Here is a 20,029-nt window from a genome sequence, read left to right on the forward strand (position 1 = left end):
CATTTGGATACACCTCGTCTGCCATCCAGGACTTGTGCTCGTCCCTGCCGTTCCAGCCTGCTGTTCCCGAGGGTCCGGTCGGACACCGGGATCGGCTGCCCGGGAGTTTGTGAAGCCTTTTTTCCATCCCTTCCCGGGATCCCAGGGCACCGGTGCCGCGCGCTCCCCGAGCTCGCTCCGGAGCGCCCCCTGCAGCCGCGGGGGAACCATCGCACCTGCCCTGCTCACCGGGAGCCGCCAGCGCCCCTGCCGGCTGCGAGCGGAACTGCTCCCGAGGGGAAAGGGCCCGACAGCCGAGAAGGCTGGGACTGGGTTTGTGATTGTTTGCTGTCACTGCCATAGTTATTGCTGTTTGTTCGACTGGTTATACACATATAGATATATAATAGTAAAGAACTGTTATTCCTATTTCCCACATCTTTGCCTAAAAGCCCTTGATTTCGAAATTATAATAACTGGGAGGGAAGGGGGGTTGCATCTGCCATTCCAAGGGAGGCTTCTGCCTTCCTTAGCAGACACCTGTCTTTCAAACCAAGACAGTATTATTTTACCGGCATTCAAGTTTACCCTGCCCTCTCATGTAAATGAAAAAACTGCTTTCTTAGAGCAATGTGCCACTTAAATAATACCCATATCATCAAAAGACTGCAGAATTACTCTTATTAAATAGTTTTCTTGTCCAGCTACTGTGTAGAGAATAACAATTATGAGAGGGAACTATTTATTTTGTAACTACAATTATCTTCTATGCTTCAAGTACTTCTCTGACAATTCCTTGAGTTATTGTATTCTATTTGTTATTCTTTTTGGTTTTTTTTCTTTATTGTTCCCCTGTAAGCAACATTTGGTATGGTTCTTCGGGTTTTTTTAGCTTTTAATTTTTTGTTGTTTGTTTGTTTGTTTTGTTTACTTTGTTTTATTTGTTTTCAGGTTTTCCCCCGGTTCACAATTTTCAGTGACACCTGCCCTACTGGAAAATCTTTGAAAGGAATTTTAAGAGTTATTAAAAAAAGACATCAAACAGGGAGCATGTTAATTTAATTCAATCATCCTGGCAAGGATAAAAAAACCACTTTCACTCTTATGCTACCATAAATGGAGCAAAGATTTAAGTCAGTTTAGGCTACAGAGCTCAGAAGTTTTACTAATTAACATCTACAGGGACAGCAATCCATGGCTGCAAAAGAGGAACTTGCCTCTTTTTGATCAGGGGGAAAAATATTTCAACATATTTCTAGGTATCATTAAACAGCACATGACATCTTGCTAGGCCTGCAGCAAAATAAGCAACAACAATATGTTTGAAATAGTTGTCTCTGATTTCTGGGTTCAGCAGCTTTTAGATATCAAAGAGCCGCACAAAATTAAAGATGATAATGTGAAAGAAAGTCTGGGTTAGTCTTTAATTACATTAAATTGATTAGGAAGAAGCAAGCTCTTGATTGGGAGCACCTTAACTTCTGTCTGTGCGGCACACAAGCTAGTTTATGAGTGAATATATCTTTCAAAAACATCAAAAAGATTTGTTCAATTTGGCAAAGAAACACAATTCTCAGGTCCTTGAGAGGTAACATAAAGTGCATCCAGTCACAGTACGGAGAAATAAAGTATACCTTGCTATCACAGACATGAGTTGGAGCTGTTTTCCATTCTTTCCATCTGTGCATGCAAATTGCTTCGCAAAAAAAATTTTCTTTGACTAAAATAGTTACCTAAGTTGTGACTTCAACATATGCACAAATTATTTCATTAAACATACAAATTCATGTGCAAAATATATATTCTGTATGCAAACCAATTTTTTACATAGTTGTAGCATTTCACAGATTCAGTCAGGAATGTAGTATTGTTCAATATTTAAAATACAGCACTTCAACTAAAAGCACATCCAGGTCTGGTCTTAGAGATGTGGTACACTTAATGAACCTGGGCAAAAAAAAAGCTTTGTTAGCCACAGTTTTTCAAATTATTAAATAGCAGAGTAAATACATCTATGCCTTGGGGGGATATTGTGAGGTTGCATTTTCTTGAATGACTGCACAGGGTACGCTGCTTGGGAAGAAGCAGAACAATGTAAGGTACATGATTGATTATTTCAGTATTTTCTCCTGAACATACCTTGGCCATTGCATTACTTTAGATTAATTATTCTAGTTGTGATTTCAGTGGACAACTCACATTTTTCAGATTTAATATTACTCAAGAGTAGTGTGCCTGTCGCTGTTGTACCGGGGACGGCGAGAAGAATGACACAGAATTCAAGTCCAGGAAGAAAATGGGATTATTTAATTAATTACAGACTCATTTATATAACTTGGTTCGCAAGAATGGCTAAGGCTATTGGTCACTTGACCATCCACCTCTTAGAGTAACTGGCTAATTCTCACAACACCCATTTCAAAATATTTTCTTCAGTCAGTACCTATGACAGCTGGTGAGGGGTCAGCAGCTCTGACCAAGGAAGCTGTGACCAGTCCAGAGAGATGGTCCCAAAAGAGATCATCTTCCTGAAGCCCGGTGTGTCAGCTCATGATTTCAGCTTAGCTCTGCAGGGCAGCCTCCAGGCCAGACCAGGGAGAGAGAGAGATGAGAGGCTCAAGTAGCTGTTCCACATGAGGTAACTTTATTATCCGTACTCCGGCAAAGGGGAGCCAGGGATGAACATCTCTCTGCCCTCGCAGGGCAGAGGGCTAGCTTTATAGGCATACAGGGGGTGGGTATCAGAAGGTAAGGGCCAATGGGTTACAAAGGATCTGCATAGGGTCTCCCAGAGGATTCTGGGTTTCTCACCATAACTGAAGAGTAGCTCCTTTTCCAGGGGAGTTCTGCTGGGAGGTTTAGGCACTCTCCTTATCTCAGCAGACGTCCCTCCAGGGCGGGGGCTAGGCATACCCCACAAGTACCATAACAAGACTGCAGGTTTTAGATAAAGTCTTGGTTTACAAAAACCTCTACACTGTTTTCAGCTAGCTTGCGTGAGAAAGGAAAACTTCACAGAGTACTGAGAAAGCTGGAAAATTTCTCTGCTAAAAGCTTTCCAGTATCCACAGTGTGCCCAATATTCAAGACAAAATATGGAATGTATAACACTTTCTGAAATGGATTTTAGGCTCAAAGAAGCCTTGGTTTGACTGATGAAGAAAAAAATGTCACCATGTTCCATGGAATCTGTGAGACTAATAAATGCAGACATTTATGTGCTGGTGTCTCTCTAAACAGTCCAGTAAAGAAACTTTAGATCCAGTACTCAAAACCTCGAAGTGGAAGCAACTCATCTTATTATTTTTATATTATGATTTTTTATATAATGACACGAATAATCTTTATCATTTAGTTCCTTACTTGGCATAAAATTACTTTTTGGACTGATCAAACACCTCAGGCTTCGCCTCAGTGTTTAATCAGTTTCAGCAGCTGTTCGTAGCTTCAAATACTACAAAGCAATAAAATTTAATTGCTTAATTAAACTCAAACCACAGTTGTCTTTTTAATAGGCAGGGGCCTGCCTAGCTTTTGAATACTCAAAGACAAATCAGAGAGCAAAAATGACATTGCTCTTCTCTCAAGGATTGTTGATCTAGGAGTGTTATGTAGATGCAAGGAAAAGCCAAAGGCCTCTTTTGGGAAACAATTAGGAGTGTTGTTTCCCATTTTTTTTAAACCTATTTTATATCAACACAGCTGCTGTACAGACAAGTGCACATAAATTAATTGATCAGTATGCATAAATTAATAATAAATAATAAATTAATGGAAAAATTGACGAGTACACATAAGTTAATTGAAAAACTAGGGGACAAATCTTTGAACAGAGTGCACTGACTTGTCGAGTTTGATTTATCCTAGTCAAAATTCTGACTCAATGGGGCTTTTTTTATTTTCTATCTCTGTTATTCAATGTCAGCAGTTCTAATAAGCTGGCACAAACATGCACTTAAGTGGGATTATATCACTTTAGCTTTCAAATTGGAAGAAGCAAATTTTGTCTCATTTTGTACTAACGTAAATGAACCATGTTGAGACCTGCTACTTTTATTTTGAGAACTTCTCTATTACTTCTCGCTCTTACTTAAGAACTCTTTAAAATAAAATTTAGTCTATTTGCAGGAATCCTGCCTTCTATTTAATATCCAAATCTAGTAATACTATTAGTATAATACAGCAGATTTGGTTTGCAATTTTAATGTTTGAAATTATTTTGGCCTCTATGTAATACAATTAAAGCATTATAGCTTGTGATACAACTGATTAGAGCACAGAGAAAGTATCAGAAGGGAAAGAATTGCACTTAGGAAGCATGACCTTAACCTAGATAATATTGTATAGAAAATTTATGTAGTGAATTTGTTAGCCAACTTCCCAATTACCATAAATCAGTATCATTTTGTTTATTTCAGTGGAGCTTTGCCAGGTTCAGTAATAGTTTACAATCAGGTGAGGTTCTGTGTGTCTGAGGACAACACACTGGAGATTTATCTATTATCATAGTGCCTCATAATGTGTCCTATATTTTTCTATTGAATACGTTAAATGGCAAAGTTTTACTGGTTTTTTCATCAAGGCAGTTATGATTCTGAAAGTTCAGGAAGTCACTTAATAGCATTGTTAAAGAATGTGAATACCTTAATTTCTTACAAGTATGGTCTTAAATTATTGAGCATGTCTTTGACACCGAGAGAAAACTTGAAATACCTGACAATTATTAAGGAGCAAAAAGTCAGCACTAGATTTTGAATATGCTTTGGTTTTGTTTTAATATATAAAAATTCATAGGGTTTGTTGAATATATTTATTTTTTTTAATTCCTGTTAAATGTCTATGGATATAAATAGCACTTAAACACACATGCACAGATAAATAATTCCAAATGATTCTTCACATATCAATAGATTTTGATATTTCATCTTTATATCTTACAAATAAATTTCATGCTTTTTAAAAGGCACCTGAAAATAACAAAACATAAATTTTTGGTAGTGAAGCGACCATCTATTGACAGCTCCCCTTCACAGAGTGTTCTTCATCTTGCTGGTGCTTCAATTTGGTAACAAACGTAATCACAATACACCTTGAGTTGAAGAGGCCATTAATTTGATACTAAAGCATGAAAACCCCTCCCTGAAAAGACAAAAACCTAGACAAAGAACAGTCTTCTATGTCATCAGTGTCCATATTAGTGTCTTGTGGGGCTCACCAGCAACTTATAAACCATAACTTCATAACACAAAGTTTTAGATAGAATTTTCAGAAATATATTTATCTTTTATTAATGTTATCATTGTCTTTTCCAATTGCTATACTTCAACCTACTTTTTTGCAAAATGTTCAATTCCTTCCAGATGATCTCTATTAGTTTACTTCTTCTTTTCTTCTTCTGTATCTTGAGTTCTTTTACTCAGAGTTTGAATTGAGATGCAGGAGATCGAGAATTCTTGTTTGGATTTAGCTGTTTATTATATCTTATCAGTAATACAGCTACACAATGTGTGCCTCTTTGTTGGCAGGGTGGAAAATGGCCGCGAGTTTGAATTTTCAAAGCTTTTTAAAGTCTAAACTAACCAATTATGAGATATGTTTTTACTTACAACCCAATTACTAACTTTCCATGTTCTGCAGTGCAGAACTTTTGATCCAATGACAGAGTACTCAGATTTGTGAAGAAGAAGAAGGAAGAAGACATAAATCCATACCTCAAATCCTCCATATTGTAACCTATTATAACTTATATGTTCTAAACCTAATTTTCTACATTTCTACATATTTCATCCAGTGATATAACTTTTAATTTCACAGCAACAACCTCAGCATTATCACACAATTTAGGAAGCTTGGATCGAATACCGTGTACTTCTGAGGATCACTGCTTCTCAGCACCGACAGGCTGAAATTCTCAGAACCCAGGGTTCCAACAATCTCTAATATTTTAACTTCAGGACGCTATCTGAATTCTTTCTACCTCTGAAAGTATTAACAATTTTAAATTACTGTTTGTAAATTTTATTATTTCTGAAGAGTAGCAATAGATTTGACAAATATTTCACTAATATGGAATTTTTAGTGCCTACAGGTTCATTTTGACTGCCTTACATTTCACAGAGTAGCTGTAGTCAAAGGCATCCATGAATAGCAAACTACATATGTATTTATAAACACTAGAATTACTGTGTCAGTATGAAAAGATTACTACATGGGTCTAAAGTGCAAAGAAAGCCTAGATAATACAACTTTTTTCAACAGAAGAGAATTGCAACACCTCCCACCCCCCAAAATATAACAATCTGGAGCCATCTCTTCTATTAAGACAAAAAAATGACAGAGTAATGTTGGATCCTGTATTAATTCCTCCATTCAGGCAAGAAGTGCCACAAAGGTACATTCATAGACTTATATAGTCTCCTGTACTGTATTTCAGTGGTGCTCAGGAGCCTTGTACAGGAGTAAGAAAAAAGCAGCAATTCAAACTACACACCATGCAGCACAGGGAGGGTGTCGCGGAACTGTGGCCGTTTCTGCTTTTAAGAACTGGAAATTTTCTGAAAATGCTGTTGCAGGGAAACATGGAGGCTTTTAGGGCTGCCAAAATCTCACAATATAGGAGCTTAGAGTAAGAAGGAAAACAACATTTCTTATTTAACAGGGCTGGCAAGAATATGACTTCCATCCTGCAATAGTATGGCCATTCTGCGACCTATTTTCAGCATGAATTGAAATGGCCATGAAATTCATAAGTGAAATGTGAGACAAATCCACTCAGAAACACTAAAACATCTATAAATACACTACAGGACTACAGACTGCAGTAAAGTGGCCTTAGCACTTTTTAATTAATAGTACCTAAAAGTTACAGCAATGTGGAATCGGTGATACATCATCTCCTGTTTCAGTGTGGGGAATACACAAAACAGTCAAAATCAAACTAGAAAGCATTTTTTTTTTCTTCTTCTATCAACTTTTGACCAGGCTTATTGATTATTCTTTGGCATTGGGAGGCTAAGATTGAGGATCTTATATGGAGCCAGACTGTATCATGTTCTTGACAGACCTATTAGAGCTATGATGACAGGGAAAACAGATGGACTGCTGACAGCTGGCATTACAATGAGTTGTAGGACTTACATAAATTCTTCTATTCAATACTCAAAGCCATTTTTTCCCCTCCTTTGAGAGAATAGAAAATTCCTCCATTCCAAGTGTTCCAAAAACAGGCATTATCAAAAGTTACAAAAAATTTTGTATAAAGACTACCCCATCCTGATTGTGTACCTGTGATAAGCTGGCTCTACTCAAAGAATGAGTCTTGATCTTATTCAATCTGTCTGTCTAGTGAAGAGAAAATGTAGTCAGGAAGTTGGTTTTGACAGACAAACAGTAGCTTATTATGCAACACTCGCATGGAAGTGGTATGAAGATCAGCTGCAGTTCCTATTGAAATTATTGGCATTTTGGGAGCCTTAACCATCTTCAAAAATATGGCGAGTTTTATAGATGTCTGAACTACCGACCTCTGTGGCTAACGTTAAATTGTCCTTTTCAGAAATTTTTACAGAACCAGTTCCTTATTTCTTTAAATAAACATTCAGGACCTCTTCAAGCATTTGACGTTGTTAAAAAATAGAAATATGATATTAGTCAGGAGACCTTGTAAAGAACATGTTCAAAATGCTGAACTCCCACCGAATTTTGACAGACTTGCATGATGGTTGACTCCCAGAGAAGTATGGCAAATTTCTTTCCGGAGTGCAAGTCACATGCACTCTTGTTAGCAGAATTACTTAACCTGGCTTCCTATCACACCTTTTGTTACATTAGCAATACTAACAAATACAACATCAAAAGGATTCTTAAAACTGATGAAAAGTTTGATAGGGAAATATATTTGAAGAGGTGGACAGGATCTGTAATTGTAAAACTTTCCTTTAAAGGAAACCCTTTTCTCTTTAATTTCATGGATGACTGGAATTTTCAGCCTGAAAATATATCCAATGCTCCATGAAATTTACTTGTCTATAAAATGTCTACTCCAGTTAACATGAACAAATAGATCTTCACTATAGCTGGATACATAAAAATTAAACAAGAATTAATTCTGGTCTGTTCAGAATCTCCTCCTTTGACCTCAAAACAAGAAAATAGTAATGCTGCTTTTCAGCAAGGAAAGGTACAAATTTTTATGCAGTGGCCTTTCTTTGTCACTTTAGTAAATTTTCTTTTCCCTTTCTTGTGATGTGCTTTAGCAATAACCCAGAAAAGTAGAAGCCCTGTAGACACCTAATATTGAGCCAGACGTTGGATTCTATTTTTCACTAATATCACTGTACAAATTTAACCAATAGCGTTAGTTAATGAGGGCAATGAATCCAATAATCTTTTTATGACAGAGAATGAAACATCCTATCTAGAAATCTACTAATTAAAGTGTCAAAACATCTCTAAAACTTCTTTTGCTAAGCAAGTGAGACTAGTCCTGTCATTTTGTGAGGCTATCACAACTGCACAGGTAAGTACAGAGTTTTCATAAAACAAGCCAACCAGAGAGCTAGTATGTCCCACAAATGCATTTCACCTATGCTTTGGAGATTATAAAAGTGACAATTAAGTCAGAAGAAGAATTGTGTTTCTCTAAGAGGGAAATCTATGCAGTATTCAAGTCTGTGAATGCCGTTACCTTGATTCTTGAACTCAGTTGGTTTCCCTGTATATTTTATTGAACTCTGCAGGAGTAAAAGGGTTAGGATTACCAGAAAAGAAAGATTTTTTTTTTTTTCATTAATTATATTGCCTGCTACCCTTCTTCAGGTGAAATCATTTAACTTTCAGGTTCCATGAAAAAGAACAAATTGCCTTGGACTAACACACTTTAGGGTTATAATCAACACATATTAACATTTCTGGATTAAATGCCCACAGGGGTGCCATTGTCACATAGTGACAAAATTAGTGTGTAACCTCTTTTGCACTGGCATCTAAAAATGTACCTACTACGAAATTGCATGTTGAGTTCAGAGTAGTGTCCAAATAAAGGTGCTTTTGGATGAAGAATAGAGACAACACAGGCCCTTCTTGGTATAAAAACTTAAAGATTATCTATATGCCTACTTTTAGGTAGAACTTGCCCTAAGTAAAATCAATATTGTTGTGCAGAGGTTTAAACATGTGTAGAACAAAAGCCTAAAAGTGGAATATTCCTGGGTCACCAGGAGTTTTTTTTTAGTGCATATGTGCAAAACACCTACCAAAGTTCAACTGCAGGTTTTTTTCACAAAAATCACATCACATAGCATTGTCCAAGCATCATAAAGCTGTACAGCAAATATTCACTGACACATGCACTTTAGAGTATGTTCATGACTATATGCTTTTTGGAAAATAAACAATGTGAATTGTTCCATGCTTTTTTCCCCCTTCTTTTTTTATGTGTACTGAAGGCATTTAGGCACAAAAATTACTGAATACACCATTATTGACATTATAATCCACTTTCTGTTCACTGGCCCATGTTTTAATCTTGCTGTGCTCTACTGCTCTTTTTCATTTACTTGATACTCTTGAATGAAAAATTTCAGAAGAGTGGCCGTTTTATAGACATGAACTCTTAACCAGTCATTTTCCAGCCCCAGGGAAAAATTCTTGTTATTAGCATGCATTTTTCTTAAAACTACAATTTGAATTAGATGGCATTTCCTCTTCTAGCCCCTCTCTTGTATCTTATTTTACAGCTGGGGTAGAAAGGTTGAATCCAGGATAATAGCAAGCTAACAATAATAGAAATACCAGGAAAAAACTGAAACAAAACTACAACCAACCAACCAAAACAATCCACTCTTGAACCTGCTTTGAAGGAAACTCACGATTTTCAAAAATTTTAATTGGAATTTAACTATTTGTAAATACCATTAGAAGATTGATCTTAGGTAAAACTCCATCCCTTGCTTACAAAATGGAAACAACAGTACCTTCCTTCTTTAGGTTCAGAAGAATTACAGTACTGGAAGAGGAGAAAGCAGGGGTCAGGCACCAGGAGGGTAAGGGGGCTCCTGTGTTGGGCAGGGCAGGGCCTGGTAGCCAAGGCTCATCCCATTTATCCATTCTATCTTGAGAACATTGAATTCTGGGGAAGAGCTCAGAAACAAGCTACGGCTTTTTCCCTATCTCAAAAGTGAAGAGCTATTACATAACAACAATTATGAGCTTTAATATGAAATGTTTGTATTCCATTTCAGAGAAGTCCCTATGGTCTTCACAGGGATATACCAGAGGTAAAGGTAATAGTCTGCAGTTTATTTATAAATTACGTGGAGTCAAAGAAGGGATAGAAGAGTATGTGCAAGAAATACAGAGGCGGTGGAAGAGTAGTAAACATGAAAATAAATCAGGAAAAAATGGAGCTTAGTGAAACTGTTGGCAGCATGAGCAAAAGAGAGAAAATAAAGTAAAAAGTAGAGTTTTTCCACAAAAATAAGCTGTCTTAACCTTGCATTTATTCTTGTTTTCTTTTCTGCAAGTAGATCTGTACTAAATATGAACAGTATTAAACTCCATCCAAAATGCTAAAACGTATATATACATAAAACACATTGCAGATAACTAAATAAAGTTTGGCAGAGTAGCTAAATATGAGCTTAGGCAGATGCACTCTCTTACCTTATAGTGTTACCTAGAAACATCATTAAAGTTCATAAACTGACAAGCTCCACAGATACCAGTGGGGTCTTTTTTAACCTATGGACATATTCTGGGGAATAAAGAACTGGGCAAAAGCCACTTTTAGTAGAATTCTACAGCCCAGTGCTAGTAATGAAAAACATCTCAACACTTGCATGGCCTGGCTGAATGCTGCTGCAATGTCTCTGCTTTGTATCCATGGAAACATTTTCAAGTTTCACAACACCACCTACACAGGACTTCTGGTAGATTCAGATTGAAGTAGATTTTCCATGAAACATGACCTAAGGATAGTTCCAAAAAAAGAAAACAATCTTATCATGCAACACACTAAGGTTTTACACTTTATTGGTGAAACACACAATAAATTTCAGTCAATGCTATTCTTAAGAAAAAGAAACCTGTCTATTCAAGACCAAGATTTCAGCTGCTTTCATTAAATGTCCAACTGCAGAAAAAACAGAAATTCTGCTGGTTCTTTGGACCTCTCTTCTATGTGTGGAGGCAGAAATTCATCTAACTTAGAAAGAGAAGGATGTTTTGACTGATTGCCTGTTTAATAATAGCTCCTTCCATAACTGATGGAAACTTCCAAAGAGTCGTTATAATGGCAAGTCAGACCTAACATAACACATTAAAAATAAAATTATCCACCAACTCATGAAGACGTAACCTTTCTCATAATAACATCAACATTAAAATAGCCAACATTCTCTAAATCTTTGCTCATCTAATAATCACAAACAGATCAAATAGAATCCCATTTGAAGATAATTGCTTTAATGTTGGTAGAGACTACTGTTGCAAAACAAACAAAAAAAAATCCACCATTGCGTGATGTGGTGACTGATCTGATGCCTAATAGAAAGAAGATGACATGTTCATCTCCAAAGGTGACAAGGAGTATCTAGTGAATTACAGAACTATCTGTTTCACCACGGACCTTAAAATTACAGAAGTCACTTCGTATTAACTATTTGGAGACATCTCTGTCTCTCTCTCAGTAAAAGTGGGAATGTTAATGACTTTTGTCAACTTATAAACTTACATTTTAATGGGCAAAATTAAATAAAATTAAATATATAATGTAAGTTTCCCACAAAGTCCAGGTTATATTTCCAATAAACCTGTATGAGCAAATTCCTGTGTGCTAAGACTAATGAAATACAGAAAATAGATATCTATAGATGTTTGAGCTAAGAAGTGATTCCTATAATTTGCTTAAAATTAAAACCAGATACAAAATATTGTTTTTATCAAAACCATCACTGCTAGTAACTTCACTGCCCTTGTGGTTCTATCAGTTCAACTGAAAAATGAGCTTTCTGGTGGGGGAAGATAAAAGATTATTCTTTTCAGTTTAACTCTGGGAAATTCACTCTTTCTCCTGTGTTCATGGAAGCAATAATCAGTGATAGCCTCAATTCAGAGAACAACATCAGGAAACTTAGCTGGCAAAAGCAGGAAGAATAAATGAAATACTATAATCAAGGACTTAAATTCTTTTTAAGTTCTTGTTGCTGCTTCCTGTTTACTAGCTTTAGGGCAGGCTCTATTTCATGGCATCACTTAGGTCCTCTGAAATGTTCTTTTTAATGCCCTTGGACGTGAATGAATCTCACTAGTGAACAAGTACATTGATTTTGTAGGTATTCAGACTGGATTTGGTCTGAAGAACTAGGAGAAAAGTGAAGTGATAGGAGGGAATGAATACTGAGAAATAAGATAGTACTTCACAAAAAGTAAATATTTGCAGATTCTCATCAAAAAAAAAGACCTTTATCCAAAATATTTTTATCTAAAAGGTGTCTTATTTTGTTGAGTACTTGTGTTTTGATCTAAGAAGTCCTGGAGAATTAAGGGATATAGGCCAGAGACAGCTTATGATAGCTGCCACAGCATGAGTATACACTGTCCTCACCTCTATCAGAGAACACAGGTCTTTATGTAGAATATGTGGAAGGAAACTTAATACGATATGTGCAAGATCAAAATGATTGTCCCTATCTCTTATGAACTCAAGTTTTTTCTATAGAAGTCTTACGCAAATATTTCAAGAAACAAAATTTTGTTTTTGCATAAACTTGCAAGAACTGAGAAACTCGGTTTCTTTTTGATTGTGAGGTTTAAATAGAAATTAACACACTCACTATGCACAAAATAATTTTGTGTGTATAGAATACTGTACATAGTTACAGATTCTGTAAGCTATATATAATCTAGACATGTTCCTGTGAGTACAAATGAAATATTGTACAGTCTACAGATAAAATATGTGATTACTTTATTATTTTAGAGTGAGGTTTGAGATTACTCTTTCTTCCCTGAAATTGATCCTAAAAGAATCCATATAAATAGCGACCTCCTGGGGTTTACGATTTAAATTCACTTGAAACAAAACACCATTCCTACACAGTCTTCTAGAATAAAGAGGATATCCTATTTAAAACATTCTCTTGTGGTTTTGTTTTAAATCAGGACAATGTTCAGAGAAAATTCTACAAACTGCTGTTCCATAGGAAGTAAAAACGGAACTGAAAACTGAAGTGTGTATAGATGGTGATGGGATTAAACCTTAAGGTGAATAGTTGAGTTATTGATCTTGAATACAGAGTTTACTCAGTGGAGGCATCATTAAAGACCAACTCTCCTCAGGTATTCTAGAGCACTGACTATTAATTCAGATAGATCACTAATAAATTGACAACAGGGAATAATCCTCATTGAGAGGAAAGCCTACTTTGCCTCTTTGTTCTGTAATTCCTTTTAATCTAGAACCACAGCACAGGTGCTTCACAATTCTTCCACTACAAAATGAGGCTGTTTGAGAAGTGTGTGAGTTTATATTACTCCTTCCCCAAATGGTTGCATGTAGCCAGATTGTTTTTCATGTGCACCAGAACTACAGAGAGGACAAGTCACAGGTGGAGAGAAAGGGTAGAGGAAAAGAACTTGCCTATATAATTTCAATTAATTCCACTCTGGTTTTGTATTCTTGACAGCTGGAAATTTTTTGCTGCTCTCTTGCATGAAGAGATCAACAGTCTTTTCCACATGTTACCTTGCAAGAATTTTTATGAGATATGCATGCCTTCTGTCCAAAGCACCCCAACGAACAGGTGGGAAACACAGTATGGAACTCCTAATGCAACATTTTGAGACAGACCAAAATACCTTAATAGAAATAATAATAATAGGAGGCAGAAAAATGAACATTACGTAAGAACCTAAATTTTGCTTGGATATTATGAGAAGTTTAAATGAAATTTCAAATATTTTCAGTTAGTTGCATGCTTTCTTGAGCCTTTGTGAGAGACAAAATTACTCTCTTATTTTCCATACATTCAACAGAGAGCTGTAACTGCAGTGCATATCCTATTTCTTGCTACAAAATAAGAAGGAAATAAAAGAGTCTGTTGTTTCTTTTCCAGTCTCTGTCCATTCCACTTGTTTACCCTGGGGTTGAATTTGGCCTGTATCTCATCAAATGATCCATATCAAATATAATGATCTTTTCAAGAGCATCAGATAGTCATTTCAATTTTGTGCATGTTTTATTCTGATTACTTTTCCCTTCCTTGTGCAGCTTTATATACTGATAGCGCAAGCTCATCTTGTCAATGTAATTTTCAGTTTCTAGTACATCTGATTGAGTAATAGTAATTGAAAAACTATTCAAATAACATCTTCAGATATTCTTTTCATCTTTTCTCTCTCTTAGACAAGCAAATTTTTTTTTTTTTTTTTTTTTTTTAATATGCACAGTCTGTGAGCCTCTGGAAAACATATGGCTAATATAAAAGCCAAAAGTTTTCATGAATATTTTTTTCCATCGGCAGGTCCAGGGAAAGAATGGGCCCAAACCTAAGAAGGGGAAATTATAGGCAGTAGTGCCTGAAGAATACATCTCAGAAGCGGGAAGTTCTGACTGTACTTCCTACAGTCCCATCCTATCCTGCACAGAGTAAGGAGTTGCCAGCTAGCTGCCTGCTTTTGAGCACTGTGAGAGACTGAAATATTAAGTTAATGACTCAAACAATTGGCCTTTTGCAGAAGTGGCAAATACGTTGCTGACAATGTGCAAGGGAACAGCCCAGGGGCAGAAAGGGTGAACACCCACCATTGGAGGCTACAAACTGGGTTTTCAGATAAATGTGCAGATAAATGAGGACGCATATGATAAGATGTATAAAACAATAAGAAGCAGATTCTATGAGGTGGGATAATGCTCTTTATCATGCCAATGTCCTCCTATACACAATTGGCTTAGTCTTAAACTTCACCCCCTGGGGAAGTACCAGGACATTCACATGTAGGCTTGAAGGTATCAATCCCTTCTGAAATGATAATTGGAGCAACTAAGCTGACATGAGAAGCAGATCTCATGTCCGAGAACGGTTCATAAACCATCAAAGACCCCTGAAGTGTCCCCAGACTCTTTTCTGGGACCTTCCACATGTGCACGTGGTCCACAGTGTTACATCAGACAGCGTAAAACTTCTCTGTTGAGTATGGGGTTATATTTGTTAAGGGGGTTGAGGCTTATGCTCACCAGAAGGCCCTGTGGGAAAGGCATGGCTGCGGGCCGGACGGCTGGAAGTTAGGTGAGGGGAGAGCGGCAGTAGCCAGCGAGGAAAGAGCCGGTTGAGTGACAGTTGGCAGTGAGATTGTGATTGGCTGGAGGAGCACGTGGGCAGCAATGAGCGGGAAGCTGATTAGGTGACAGGACGCGTGGACAGCAGCAGCACAGCTGTGCCAGCCAATGGGTGCCCTTCTGCCGCTAAGTTCTGTCAGGCTTCACTTTGGGTCTGGCTGACATTAAGGGTATAATGCGGGGGCGATTTTTGGCAATGAACGGATCTTCTCTGTACGTGCAAGGGGGTCTGTCGTCTTTGTTCCCCATTGCTACACCCCTGCTCCAGGGGAGGTACCTGGTCATCCCCACCTGAACCTAAACATGTATTAATCCACTGAACTCTACGTTTCATGGGCTTTCCCCACAACAGACAGATGAAAACTGTCACCATCGCTTTGATCCATGGACAACTAATTTGCCACAATCAAGTCTTGTCGCTTGATATCTTTTCTCCGCACTATCTACTCTTAATCTTTCTTTTCCTTTTATATTTTCTTAAGTGATATCTAGAGTTTTTTGTTGTTGCATTACTATAGATAATAACCAAAATGATGGCTACATACCTCTTTTCCATTGCAGCCAAATTGTTCTAAAATAAACCATACATATCTATCTATCTATCTATCTATCTATCTATCTATCTATTTCTGTATGAACACTGGTCATTCAGTGTTGTTTCACTCTAACCTGCCCCAAGGGATCTATTAACAAGAACCTGAGTTACTCTCCCCTTCAGGGGCAGTTTGTAATGAGCACTATCTGCATTAATGTGTGTTAGATATTTATAGTAGAATTTATAGACGGATTAAGCTTGGCATATTCATACCATTAATGTCTCTGCATCCAATCTCTTTGTTATTTTATCAGTGTCTTTGAATCATTGAAAAGAGAGAGATTTTTTGTAAGAATGACTACTTAATTAAACTCAAATTTGGAGTAAATGGAATAATTCCAAAAATTGGAAGTATGGATTTCTATAGTCATATGCATTATGATATAGCACAGCATGACTCCTATGTTAGCAGTGACTCATATTCTCTCAGGACACCGATGTTCTGTGCTCGTAGAGATTTCAAAATCAACTTTCCTCCTGCACAGAAAAACATCTGCTTCATCTCTCTGACAGTATAGTGGCAGAGTAGGACTTCAAATTAATTAGAAACTCTTCAAAACTTTGAAAGGAATCTATTATTACTTGTCAGTAATCAATGTCTTACATTCAACATTTGCTTTTAGGTCTGATAATAGACCTGAATTTTACGCATTTATAAAACTGATCTGTCTGGTTTTAATAATATACCAGCTCTAAGCTAGGGTCACTACATACAAATTTCAATAGTTTGTTTCAGGATCAGTGTATTCTACAGTAAAAAAGCTTAGGTACATGTTTAGTCAAGACCCTCGAAAAGAAAGCTAAGTCCTTGGAAAGCAAAGAGTGAAAACAGAGAATGAACGTGGAAAAGATAGGAAAAATTTGTTGCTGAAGAATCCACCTAAAGGGAGTTGGTTGTCTTAGCCTTTGCTTTAAAGGACAGCTTAAAGAGGTAGGAGCTGAAAGAAACCTGAAAGATATCACAGTTACAAACATAAATCCAAACTTTTTCTCTTCTCCTGAATTGTCTTACTGAAGCTCAGCCTCTTCCTAATGTACATAATTTTCTTGGTTTTAGTCTTCCTTAAATCTAGGTACTTCACAGGTGATTGCACCAGTGTGGAGGGGGGATGGTGGGTGGTGCAGGCTCCTCTCTAGATCTCAGTGAAGAATGGCACAACAGAAAAAACATAATAAAACAGCTATTTCAGTAAAGAGATAGAAATAGGAAGTAGGATGGTAAATCCTGCATTCCCTCAGATATAAATGCTATACAGAATATAAATATTTTCAGGGCAGTTACAGAAGAGAATCACATGCAGGAATGTTAGGTATATCTGCAGCAGTCATGGCTATTTCACTACCCCCTTTGTCAAATCCTGGGCTGTTTGAAAATCATGGTCTTGGAAAGAGCTCTAGGGATTTTCAATGATCAGACCTACTGAGCATGGAAAAGTGGTCTGATGATAGAGAGGCACAGGAAAAAGAGTTTGTTAGAAGTATAAAAATAATTCCTGTTTCTGTGTGAGTCACATTTTCTTACCTGTAACATCCATTTTGTCAAACACATTGCAGTAAATGGTAGAACTGTATCATTCTGCTGCACTGTCAGTTCACAATTTTTAAAGAGTATGGCTGAGCCTCAGGGGGAAAGAATTATATGAGCATGGGATGCAGTCTCCTGGGTTAGATTTAGAAGAGCTGAGGGAAGAGGGAATTTGTAGAGAGTTACTGGAGGAGAATGGAGCATTCTCTGCTTCAGTACACCCCTGGAAAAGCTTGTGGAAGTGAAGTGGGACAGAGATTCTGGAGAAGGAGCTGTAAGCTCATCCATCACACACAGCAGATCCATTGCCGAGCTTAGAGATGGTGGAAAGATTTCCTTAGCAACATAGAATGGGCCACAGACTTAATAGTAACTCAGGAAGCCAAAGAAATAGCAATAGAGAGCAAAACTGAAGAAAAGGAAAAATATCTGGAGAAATCTTTGTCATACATTCATGGTGGAAGGGCACTACATTTTTGATCAGTTTATCAATTCTTTCTGATGACTTTGTAAGCATACCATGCTCAATTTTCCCACATATCTGATAATGATCTTCTGCTTTTAAGACTGTGATACATAAATCATTGATACTTGTCATGAGGGCAGGTGGCTCCTCTGGGTGTGCGATTGCAGGGTTGGAGGGAGATGCAGGCACTGAAAAGGAACAGTTAGAGCTATGGATGCCTTCAGAGCCCTGGACATTCATTTTTTCATTTATTTGTGATGAGGTTTTACATTTCTCAATTCAAAGAATTATCTCGCTTGAGATAATACTTTTTGTGTTCTAATAAAACATATTTAATAATGCCCTCCCAACCCGTGAAGTTCTGTGGCCTCCTGAATTGAACAAAAGCTAAAGCTTTTCTCATTTCAAAGCTCTGCTAAAACAGAGTCTCAGTGCTATTGATAACAATTTTGAATAGCATTGTGAAACAGGTTTATAGTCAAAAGGAGAGTATATTTTTTGAAAGTTTGTGCATAGCTGAGGACACTTTCACACCTTATTTGGGATAGTAGCACCCACTAGGGCTTCTGGATAAATCAAGAAATCATTTGATGCCAAAAAATCTTCAGAGGAAGCAAAGGCAGCAAATTTGTTCCTGTGGAAGCTGAGGATCTGGAAAGATATCATAACAGCATCAGAGCTAAGGTGCATCTCTGAGATCTTGAGATGCTTTCTAAGGAGCTGTCTATAAGTCCTTGTTACCTGCATGGTAATAAAGGGTAAGTGTTAGAAGCTATAGAAACTGAACAGTAATGCCCAGTGCTGCACATCCACACATTGACACTTCAGATCTCTGTAAAACACTTTCAGAGAGAACATCTTCACTTCTCCATTGCAAGATAAACATCACAGACTTGCTGCCTCTCCCTCTCTTTCATCCTATGCTTTCTCTTTGAAAGCTTTTGCACGCTTATTTTATCTTCTAGCCATCGGGTGTAACATTCGGATCCAGTTTAATTACTGTGTTGCACTTCACACATTACCCCAGCTCAACAAGTTTTTATTCCTGGAAAAGAGGGATTTCAGGTTTTCATCCCTTCAAAAATTCCCACTTGCACAGATGGATTGTTCATTCATCTGTTGTTGAAGCATTGTGTCAGCCTTAATTTGGATCAATATTTTTGTGCTTAATATACTAATGGACAATTACTTATATATGTGTACTAGGGAAAATGTTACTATAGTCAAAGAAAACAGCAGGAGAAAATTGAAGAGACAGCCAAGTGTCTTTGAAATCCATCTTTGTGGAAGGGGTGCAAGTGTTTGGGGGTCCTTAGAAATCTAAACAAAACCAACCAACCAAAAATACAAAACCACAAACCCAAATCATTTCTATGGTGTATGAGTTTCATATTCAGTAGGAAAGCTACATCTGGGAAATCAGAATCAAAACACATAAAATCAGTTAGAATGATTATATTGTAATATAAAAAATAGATTAAGAGTCGCAGTAAGAAATTAGGGGTTTTTTTAATAAATACACTCCACATCAGAAGATTACTCATCGTTCTGGCCTGTATCTCAGCTTTTACGTGGAAGACTCACATGGAAGAAAACTCAAGTCACAAAAGGGCAATGTGATCTGCAGGTTCATTCTTCACAGATTCTCTGTTAAAGCTCTCAGGAAAGGAGAGCAGTTAGTGCTAATGACTGATACAGAGATACAATGTGGGGGTTTTTTTGTTAGATTCAGCTTGAAGTATCATGAATTATCTTTTTTTTTGTAGAACTTCAAGATATTTTCTTTGACTCTATCAACAACTTAAAAGTATAGATGCAATAAAAAAAGTGTAATATAACAGGAAATAAAAGGATATCCAAAATGTTTAAGATCACAAAACTTGTTTTGAACAATAGTTTACAGTGAGGGATTTGTCCATTTTAAGCCAAATGAATACTGAAGAGAAATTTTTCTGGACTGTATTCACAAAAGTATCAGACAAATATTGAATGGGTTTTCTCAAATATATCTAAAACAAATATTACAGAAAAACTAGAAATAAAATGTGCACACTAAATGAAAATAATTAGAAATCCAACTACTGACTGCTCTACATTCAGTGAGCAAATAAGCACTTGGGCCAAAGA

General features: G+C 37.0%; 1 long non-coding RNA gene across 1 annotated transcript in view; it reads left to right on the forward strand.

The window, feature by feature from the left end:
* The window catches only part of LOC125329349, a 44,392-nt gene that overhangs the window by 16,379 nt on the left and 7,984 nt on the right, over window positions 1-20,029 (forward strand). The window contains exon 2 of the long non-coding RNA XR_007205133.1: window positions 14,502-14,626. This is a non-coding gene — a long non-coding RNA (uncharacterized LOC125329349). The remainder of the gene's footprint in view (window positions 1-14,501; window positions 14,627-20,029) is intronic.

The sequence above is a fragment of the Corvus hawaiiensis genome, chromosome 1, assembly GCF_020740725.1.
Source record: "Corvus hawaiiensis isolate bCorHaw1 chromosome 1, bCorHaw1.pri.cur, whole genome shotgun sequence".
Classification (NCBI taxonomy): Eukaryota; Metazoa; Chordata; class Aves; order Passeriformes; family Corvidae; genus Corvus; species Corvus hawaiiensis.